General features: G+C 33.4%; 1 pseudogene; it reads left to right on the plus strand.

Annotated features, from left to right (window-relative positions):
• The first annotated feature begins 7,423 nt into the window (after positions 1-7,423).
• On the plus strand, positions 7,424-9,335 carry LOC146721670 (uncharacterized; annotated as a pseudogene).
• Positions 9,336-11,151: the final 1,816 nt, after the last annotated feature.

The raw sequence follows: 11,151 nt of genomic DNA on the forward strand, positions 1-11,151 counted from the left end.
GACATGAGCGCAGGTGGTGAAAGCGCTCGATGTTGGAGATCGCATTGCCACTCACGACGGAGAGAAAGAGATCTCGGAACGACGGCCAATCGGCGTAGGCACCAGAAAATGGCGGCACTTTGATACGCGGCAGTGATGACCTTGACGTGGCGTCGGCAGAAGGAGGTACGTTTGCTGCACGAAAATGTTCAGCGTAGCTGTCTAGTATGCTTCTTTGTGACACGTAGAGATTCTCCGTATCAGCATGCAACTCTGATTTAAAGTACTCGCTCTCACTGAACTTTTCCTTCAAGGCCGCCCGGATAAGGTCATGCTGCGCCTCGAACTTTGTCCACAGCTGATCCAGAATTCTGGTGCGTGTGGAGATAGCACTGGCGGTGATATTGGAGCTGCCCAGCTTCTTCAAGTACTCCACAGAACGTGAGATGCGGACTTGAAGCTCACGCTGACAGTCAACCAGCGTGGGTACATCCATGATGACTGCACACGAAACTGCACTATTGTCACTCACGCGAGAAGTCACGCTCGCGAACTTGCGGTTGCCGGTGCGACGGATCCGGCTCGAAGGACCAAAAATATGTTCACGAACGCGCTGCGTGAGCAAGGGATCGCGCTGCACAAAGGCTGAGTCAGTTTTTGTAAAACAAGGACTTTAATAATATCACACACGTATTGACAAAATACTATAACAAACTTATTACAAAACTTTCATTATTTTACAGTGAAATCGGAATCAAAATCAAAGTGCGGAATAGCGGCGGTCGACAACGAATTTTGCGGTGTATCTGATAAGCGGTTGCGATATGTTTTCACGACGGAAAAGCGATAAAGCTCTCAAGCGGGGTGTGAGCTCCTCTTTTATAATTTCCGGAGCGGAACCCACCTTCGTGTGAAGCGCCAATAATTTTGCGTCCTTTTAAAGTTGCGCGAGGTGACCTGAGCGTATTACGCGTAATTGGCCGCTGTCAAAATTGACAGAACGACGGCTGTTAGAAAGCATGCGCGAGCTGGCGATCACGATGATTATTGGCGAAACGAGGCGCCCGTGAGAAGCCGCGCATGCTCAATAAAATATAATTATTCGGCGGAACGGTTGCGACACCGTTAATTGTTTATATTTCGAGCGTGTTTTTGTACGACAGGATAATTTGTGTCGCGATATGTTTTCCAGAAAAAAACATATAAAAACGATATGCCTGTTGACTTGCGATCGGAAGCGAATATTCTAGAATATTCTATTTAAAAATATAATATTTTATTACACATGTAGTTTTCTATTATGCGTTTCAAACAAGTTTAAAAGTAACAATTTAATTTTAATATCATTAGAATATTATTTAGCAGCGCGCCCAGTTTTTTTAACTAAAATTTTTTTATTTCTTTTTATTTTATATTAATTTTAAATTTGCATAAGTTTTTAAATTTTAATTTTTTATAAAAATGTTTATTTATTCGCGCAATAATTGGACATTACTTTTTGTAGAGATATTAATTTTAGAACATAAATTTTTGTCAATTGATAGATTTTTTTACTTAAAAATACTTTTTTGTTTAACACTTTTTCACATGGCGCATGGACTTGGCACCTTGTTTATCTTTTTTTTTAAAAGATAAGTTTTTTTATGGTACAATTCTACATTTGCAAATTTAAATTTTTATTGATTCATTATACGACTCTATATATGTCTGCAACTTTAATTTTCCACTGGTACAAGTTTCTACTTTCACTTGGCGCAATTTTTTTTTTATTTCATTACTTTTGTTACGATTGTACATGGGTTTATAATCGATAATTTTTCATACAATTCTATTGTACAATACATGGGTTTGCAATGGATAATTTTTGTTAATGGCGTGCCCTTAACTGGTCGCCTTTTTTTACCTTTTTTTAAAGGTGAGTTTTTAGAGTTGATTATACGCGAGTTCGGTGGTTCGGTCGTCGAGCTTTAAACGTGGAGGGATCGGAGGGATCACCTCAGATATCGGTCCAAAAATCTAATTCTGAGCACACTGTTTTAGACTGAAGAGCTAAGTCATATAGGAGGATCCAACGTAAAGGAGTTGATTAAAAGAATAATGTATAGAATTCTATTAAACGAAGTCGGAATGCTATACTCTTGGGAAGATGCGAAAAAGAAGAAAGCATTCAAAAATTTAAACATTGCAGCTGTGCTGCTTACTTTTCAGGTCTTTAAATGCTCCATTGTAATTTGGTTGGGTCTTTGCTTTTGCTGACTGGATCCACGACCGATCTTGTCCTAGTTGGCTGGATCCACGACCGATCTTGCCTTATAGTTGACTGGATCACACGCACAACAGATGCAAATCCGAGCGAGTAACCTCCATGTGGTATACCTTGAATAATGTTAAAACCGGCGGTACTCTAACGTTAAACCCTCATAACTCGCAAAATACGTAATAAAAATGAACATTATTATAGTGCTATGGAAAGCTCTTGAATTAAGCTATAAGAATATGCAATCAAATGTAGGGGGTGCCATTTAAAAATTCAACGTGACCTTGACCTGACCTTGACGACGCCATCCAAGGTCAATCTGATAGAATCAGTATGTGGATCTTTTTAAACCCTACAACTTTTGTTCGAAACACTTTTTTGTAAAACGTATATTTTCCGAGATATTTAGGGGTTGCCACACTTTTGGTAAACCCTGTATATATATATATATATATATATATATATATATATATATTCGTAAATACGTATATTGTTTTTATTGCAAGTACCTACATCTGTAAATACAATACAAGATATTTTAGTAATTAAATTTATATACAGTGTATATTCGTGTATGGCATATTCTATGTATGTATAGTGATCTACAAACGATGTACATTGGATGTCTTTAATATGTACATATATAATGCACGTATATATATCCATACAATGTGCCTCATTTGTAAATCACTGTATATACATAGAATATCATTTATATACATAGAATATTATCTATAGATGTATATACAATAGATGCAATTTATATACATTGGATATGAAAAAAATATTTAGTGTATATGTAAATTATCTGTCATATACTTTCCACGAATGTACATGGAATGTACCTATCTATACGCATATATATTGTATGGATATACAATGTATAAACAGAACATTAAATTTATATACAAATAGGATATCCAATGTACATTGTTTATACATCACTGTATATACATAGAATAAGTCATATCCACAGACGTATATGGAATACACATACATGAGATGTCCAATAAATATTTACTGTATATGAAGGAAGGTATCTGCTATATATATGTAGTTCTTCTGTATGTACATATACATAGAATATGCAGCAAATATACACATGTATATTACATGGACATACAGTGTACATACAGCGCGTTGCATTTGTACATACCTATGACATCCAGTGTATGTCATTTGTGTATCATTGTATGTCTATAGAATATGTGATATCCACTGATGTATATGCAATGTATATTCAATGAATATCAAAATGTTTTCTGGGTAGCGGACCACTTTGTCTATTAAAAAATTCGTTGCAAACGTAAATCGGAATGTTATTATAAAAATCTATTGAAAGTCTATAAATTTGATTTTGAGCCGTTCTAGTAGACATATATACATCTCTAAGTTCTATTCTTAATAGTCTTTGAAAAAATAATAATTTTGAACGCAAAAAATTATGTCTCGATTTTTGGTTGGTAAAGTCGATCTTATATTTATTAAGTAAGCTGTTAATGTGTGTAGGAAATATTCCATTATTCATACAGTTACGATAAAATTTGATTTTAAGTCTGTTAATAATAATAATTTTCCAAATCTTAATCCATTGTTTTAATAATTTTACCGTTTCAAAACCAAACCAAATTTCAATATACATAAAAAATGAAAAATATGTCGAACGCATTATTTCAGTTTGCGTGTGATAAACAATATACTAATTAAATGCTCTTTAATTCAAATAAAGTATTACACATATAAAAGGCTAATAAGAGCAGAAGTAATATTACGGTTATAAAAACTAGTTTATTACATTTAATCGATATGTACTGATATAAACAATAAAGTTTAAATTAATCTAAAATTATAAAAATAAACTCGAAAGTTAAAACAAATTTGAAAGCGAACGTTTTGATCCAATTTTTCGGATCTTCTTCAGCGCAGTACAAAAAGCAAAATTAAAATCACCAAAGTCTAAATGTTTTTATTTAATACAAAATTGTTAAAATTCACACCCCCGATTTACTTTAGATATGTTGACGACATTGTATTGACTGTTCCATTGACTTTAATTGACCACACACTTATGATTTTTAATTCTTATCATAATAGACTCCAATTCACTCTGGAAACTGACGATAATAATAAAATAAACTTTTTAGATTTGACATTAATTTTAGAAAACAACAAGATAATTACTGATTGGTATCACAAGCCGACATTCTCGGGGAGATATTTACATTTCTTGTCTCAGCATCCATTTTGTCAAAAGCGGGGAACTATATACGGTCTAGTGGATAGAACAATTTTATTGTCACATCCACGATTTCATTATAAGAATCTCGTTACCGTTGTCAATATATTTTTAGAAAACTGTTAGCCGCTTGACTTGATCTTTAATACTATTAACCAACGTCTAGTAATTTTATTTAAAAAATTAAAAAATACCACAATTAACGGTAACAATAATAATAATAGTGAAAAAACGTCTTTTTTCACTATACCGTTTTTACCCGGTTTGACGGAACAATTTAGAAATATTATTAGGAACATAAATTTTAAATTATTTTTTTTAAATTTTAATAAATTAAATAAATATATACGAGTACATAAAGATACTATTTCTAAAATGAATAATACCAACGTTGTTTACAAAATTAATTGTTCAAACTGCGACGCTTCTTACGTGGGCCAGACTAGTAGAAGACTGACCACAAGAATTTCTGAACATAAGAAACACATAATTAGAAATATTAATACAAAATCAGTAATAACGGACCACCGCGTTAATTTTAATCATGAATTTGATTGGAAGAACATTAATATTTTAGATAAAGAAATATATTACGGAAAAAGATCAGTATCAGAAATGATATACATAAAAAGACAAAATAATAGTCTCAATCTACAGACTAATACTGAAAATCTATCTGATATTAATATCAAAGCTATAGAGAGACTACCTAAACTCTAAGATTAAATAACAAATACAAAATGATTATAATTGTTTGTCACTTTTCGTTTCCGACTGAGCTTTAGTTTCCTTTGAGCCGTTCTACTGACATGAGGATTACACTAGCGTCACTTTTGTTACTGTTACAATTAAAATATTGTCACATCATAAATATATGTAAGTTTTTATTAGCATTTTTTTATACCATGTGTTAGATTATTGTTTTATAACGCACTTGATTTTGGATATTATAATTAGTGAGGTGTAATGAGAAAATTTTTTTGATTTATAGGATGCGATTAATATTTTATATTTTAACACCTGCCAACCTCGTAGTCAGAAAATTAGAGAGGATCGCTTCTCACAGTAACGTAAATGTGATGGCTCAGTGAGAGTCATATTAATGTTAATCTTACGACGTTTTATTTCGTTTACTGATATAACCGCGTTTAAATATGTTTATTAGACGTTTATACGTTAAAAATATTTAGACTTTGGTGATTTTAATTTTGCTTTTTGTACTGCGCTGAAGAAGATTCGAAAAATTGGATTGAAACGTTTGCTTTCTGATTTGTTTTAACTTTCGAGTATATTTTTATAATTTTAGATTAATTTAAACTTTATTCCCAGATAACACACAAATATTGCATGAATATTCTATGTAGCATCATAAATATTTTTTTGAGAATATTCTCAAAGAAATCATCTATACATCTCTATAGAATATCCTTGTTTATAAAGAATAATCTATAAATCTACCTAGAACATGTTAAAATCAGCTATAAGTATATATTGTTTATATTCCATAAATGTTCACAGAATATTCAAATGTATTTAAGATGTAGATGGCGTTCAGAAATTACAGAAGAAGAAGCAATTATTCATTATCTCTTTTCCGCTTTTATTATTAAGTACATACAGTCCATTGAGTCCGTTCATAGTATATAGTGTACGATAAATAAAAAGTGTGTAAGCTTGTACAGAAAAAGAAGCTCTTATTGAGAAGGTAAGTAAATATTAATTGTTATCAAAAACAATAAATATTATTATTATTTCCTCACGTTGTATTATTTGTTTACAGTGATAGATTTTCTAACCTTTGATTTCTTACAAGCTCTTTTAACAATTAATTTATCATTAAGAATTGTGCAATGTTCGGTGCTACGCGGAGTGATTATAGTTAGTGCGCGGACGCGAGTGTCAAGTTTAGGACGGCACAAAAAAGAAAATAAAGAAAGTTCACGGCACACAATATATATTTTTTACAAATAATTATACAGCACAAAAGAAATGCTCTAATGCAAGCGAACTGCAATTAGAAGCGTTCAATGATTGCCGGAAGTGCAGTCCAATGACAAAAATCGATCTCCCGCGAGAAGTGCGACGAAAATCGAGAAGAGCGAAAAAGGAAAGCTGTCTGTGCGCGCGAACGACTGGACGACGATAGATCCGTTCGACCAGAGAAAACGAGAACCAGCGTGATTGTTTTCTACCGACCTTCGAGAGAGTTCCGAGGTAAGGAACACCGTGTTTGTGTTCCTTCCACATAAAGATAGAATCCTCTCGAATGTCGGAGGACAAAATCACTTGTTGTCGTCGGTTATATTTATGACGAGACGGTTACCTGTCACCGTTCAAAACGACAGGTATTTCGAGCGTTAAAGACACGCGCGGTCTTGCGATATGGCGGGGCGCGTTCGCTCGCGATTGGCGCACGGAGATTTAGCGCGAACCGTCGCGCCAAATTCGAGCGGCTATTTCAGCGCAGTTAGCTGCGCTTGTCTCAAGGCGAAGAATGCACTCCGAGATGCATTCACACACCCCCACACACACACACTTTCTCTCTCTCTCTTTCTCTCTCTCTCTCTCCCTAATCCGCAACAAGAATTTCCCACATTAATTTTTCCAAGAACAAATATAATGAAACGTCGTAGTAAAGCGACTTTTTATAGAAATGTTAAAAGAGAAAGCGCAACATGTTTTACATTATTACAGGAGAATTGTAATAATTCTAAATATGATTGTATAAATGATGTTTTAATTACAAAAAATACAGATTTCCAATGTAATAGTACTTATAAAACAGAAAACTGTTTTAATACCGATTGCTTTAATGTTTTACATGACTTATATAGCTTATCTTCTGATAACTCTGATAATGTTATTAAAAATGATACTCCAATATCACAACAAAATATAGAAAATCAAAATTTACATAATCAAAGTAATTATTTTATTAATAAATTACGATCATGGGCAATATCATATAATATTTCACATAACGCCTTACGAAGTTTATTAAATTTATTAAAATTAGAAACAAATATTTCTTTGCCTCAAGATCCCAGAACTTTACTTTGTACTCCTCGACATGTACCCTACAAATCTGTAGGTTCAGGCACTTATGTACACATGGAAATTCAATTTGCAGTTCAAAATTTAATTAATTTGTTAGAAAAACAGCCAGAAAAAATTAATTTGTTTATTAATATTGATGGTTTGCCTTTAAGCAAAAGTTCCAGTAGTCAGATATATCCAATATTATGCTCAATATCTGAATATCCACAATATATATCTGTGATAGGTATCTATCATGGTTATGAAAAACCTAATGATGTTAATTTGTTTTTACAAGATTTTACAGATGAAGCTATAAAGTTATCGGAAGATGGTTTTATTTATAATAATCATGCTATACCATTTGCAATTAAAGCATTTATATGTGATGCTTCAGCAAAATCACTCATTACTTCTTGCAAAGGTCACACTGGATTTTTTGCATATACTAAATGTATGCAAAGAGGAAAATATATAAAAGCCAGAGTGTGTTATCCTGAAATAAATTATTTTGAAAGAACGGATGAAAATTTCTGTAATAGAGTTCAATCTGAACATCATACAGGAAGATCAATTTTAGAAACAATACCTTCGATTAACATGGTAAAAAGTTTCCCTCTTGAATACATGCATTTAGTATGCCTTGGCGTAGTAAAAAAACTAATAAATATATGGCTCTTTGGACCTATTTCACATAGATTATCAAAAACCAACATACAATCTATTTCAAGTTATCTCATTGAAATAAAATCTTGTATTCCTTCTGATTTTGTAAGAAAAACCCGGTCTTTGAATGAAGTTGCACGCTGGAAAGCAACTGAATTTAGATTTTTTTTATTGTATTGTGGTCCAGTTGTTTTAAAAAATATCCTTTCATCTGATTAATACTTACATTTTATATCTTTACATATTGCTGTTAGAATTTTAATTAATGCTAATTTATATACAAAGTATTTAGAATAAGCATGTTCATTATTAATATTTTTTGTGAAACAATTTAAAGTCATTTATGAAGCAGAATACACTTCACACAATGTACATGGATTAATTCATGTTGTTGATAATTGCAAAGTTTTTGGACCTTTAGATCTTTACAGTGCATTTCCTTTTGAAAATTACATGCAATATCTAAAACGATTAGTTAGAAAATCTCATTATCCATTAGCACAACTTGTAAAGCGTATTCATGAGTCACAAAATATATTGATAACTAAACTGTCAAAAAAAATAAAATTGCAAATGGTACTAGAACATCATGAAGGTCCTTTACCTATGACACATTTTTCTGCTCAATTAAAAAAATTGATTATAAATAATGCGTCGTTTGGTACACGTTTTGGAGATAATTGCTGTTATTTAAAAGATAAGAGTATTATGTTAATAGAAAATTTTGCTATAAAAGATAATAAGTACTACTTAATTGGGAAAAAATTTATTAATATAACAAGTTTTATTTCTGAATCATTTCAATCTTCAAATTTTGATATATTTTCAATACATGAACTCGGAGAATTATCTATGTCACTAGTGGAAGATATTTCCAACAAAATGATAATTTTCCCATATAATAATACTTATAAGCTTAAAAAACTTGACTACGACGTAACTAGCAATTTTATTTGATTATTTCACGACGTTTCGACCATTTGGTTGTGGTCCTTTTCAAGTGAAATTTCATCAATTAAACCGAGGTTAACATAACATCACAACAGTGTTATTTGAAATCGAAAGTTAAACGTTAAAAGAGGAACACGTCCCATCGTTATGATGTTTCGTCAACGACTATATACTTATGTTGTGTTTCCTCTCCTTCATACATTATGTTAATAATATAAATGTGTAAATGTATACAGGGTTTTTCCGGAAAGTAATGCGTCGCATTTTTTTAAAAAAGAATTTATTGATCGCATAGGTAAAACAACTTAAAATTGTTCGAAGTATGACCCTTCTGCGTCAATACATTTTTGCCAACGCGATTTCCATGCGTCATAAGATTTCTGGAACTCCTTGACTGGGATGCTGTTCAGGGAGGCCGTCGAAGTAGCTTGTACGTTGTCAACCGACTCGAGCTGTTGTCCTTTGAGCTCCCTTTTCAGCCGAGGAAATAAAAAAAAGTCCGCCGGGGCCAAGTCGGGACTGTAGTTGTTCTTCACAAACTTTCACTCGGTGTTGCTTTTGCGCATCGGTCAACACTCTGGGCACAAGTTTTGCGCAAATCTTCCGCATGGCCAAGTCTTCCGATACAATCTCGTGAACAATCGTTTTCGGCAAGTTCAATAATTCCGACATTAAGCGAACATTCATTCGACGGTCTGAATTCAATAATTGGCGCACACGAGTCACATTGTCGTCCGTTCGCGATGTTGACGGGCGTCCTGCGCGGGCCTCGTCGGCGACCTCCTTCCGACCTTCTCTAAACATCTTGTGCCATCTGTTTGACTGCGATTTGGAAAGGCAATCGTCCCCGAAAACTTTCTTGAGCATTTCAAAAGTTTCCAGCGGCGTCTTGTCCAGCTTCACGCAAAACTTTATCGCATAGCGTTGCTCTATCGTTCTCTCCATCACAAGTTCGACGCGACCACTAAGCAGAGGTTCACAGAATAAGCCGTCCTAACCCTCCAAGCGCATGGAAACAATTGAGCGACCTACCGTTGGAAAGCTAAGGGTACCCCCTTCCTCCCCAACCGGTCCCATCGCTCTGCGATGTATAGTCGCGTCACAAAAAAATGCGACGCATTACTTTCCGGACAAACCCTGTATATATATGTATATATACAGGGTGTCCGGTAATGGTCGCCTCAACCGTCGTGTGCAGGTAGAGTAAGTTAAACCGAATAGGAAAGTCCTCTACCGTTTTGCGATTTTCGCAATAATTATTGTGTTATTAAATAAAAAAGATCGGCCAATCTAAGCGCGCGACGAGATGAGACGGCCCCCTGTCACACGATACACGGCGCGCGGCAAAGCGGAGGGAGGAGCGAACGCGATGGCTACGAACGGCGCGTAACGCTAAAGCTCCATTTTCTCTCTTTCCCTTTTCATCTCACTTTCTTTACTAAAAACGAATCTTTTTATTTTCAAAATGGCATCTTGATTAATTATTGTAAAGTACAGTTTTGAAAAATTAATAATCGCATTGACATCATTTTCGACGATGTATCTCATTAAAATTTAACATGCATACAAAGCAAAATAAGAGTCTGATGCAAATCACACCATACACGGAGAGAATTTTTTCTTATTAGAATTTATCCTGAAAATCATGGTAATCGTGGGATAATATGGTGTAGGAAAAATTTTATAAGAGTTTCTCTGATTAATATTTACTACATTAAAAATTATTAATATGAACATAGTAAAATTAATCGAGTACATTTTTTATTTTATTGTGGTAGATATTAATATTTTTATTGTGGTAAATATTAATCAGAAAAATTCTTATAAAATTCTTCCAGTACCTTACTGTCCCACGATTACCATGATTTTCAGGGTAAATTTTAAGAGAAAATTTTTTATGTGGTAGTATTCGGATACGTTTTATCAAAATTTACGTTTTTAAAATAATCAATAAATGATAATAACGAGAGAGAGAGAGAGAGAGAAAAAGAGAGTGAGGAACGTTATTATCATAAATGATAACGTT

This window comes from Nylanderia fulva, unplaced genomic scaffold (genome assembly GCF_048542155.1).
Source record: "Nylanderia fulva isolate GAGA-0341 unplaced genomic scaffold, ASM4854215v1 Scaffold430, whole genome shotgun sequence".
Lineage (NCBI taxonomy): Eukaryota > Metazoa > Arthropoda > Insecta > Hymenoptera > Formicidae > Nylanderia > Nylanderia fulva.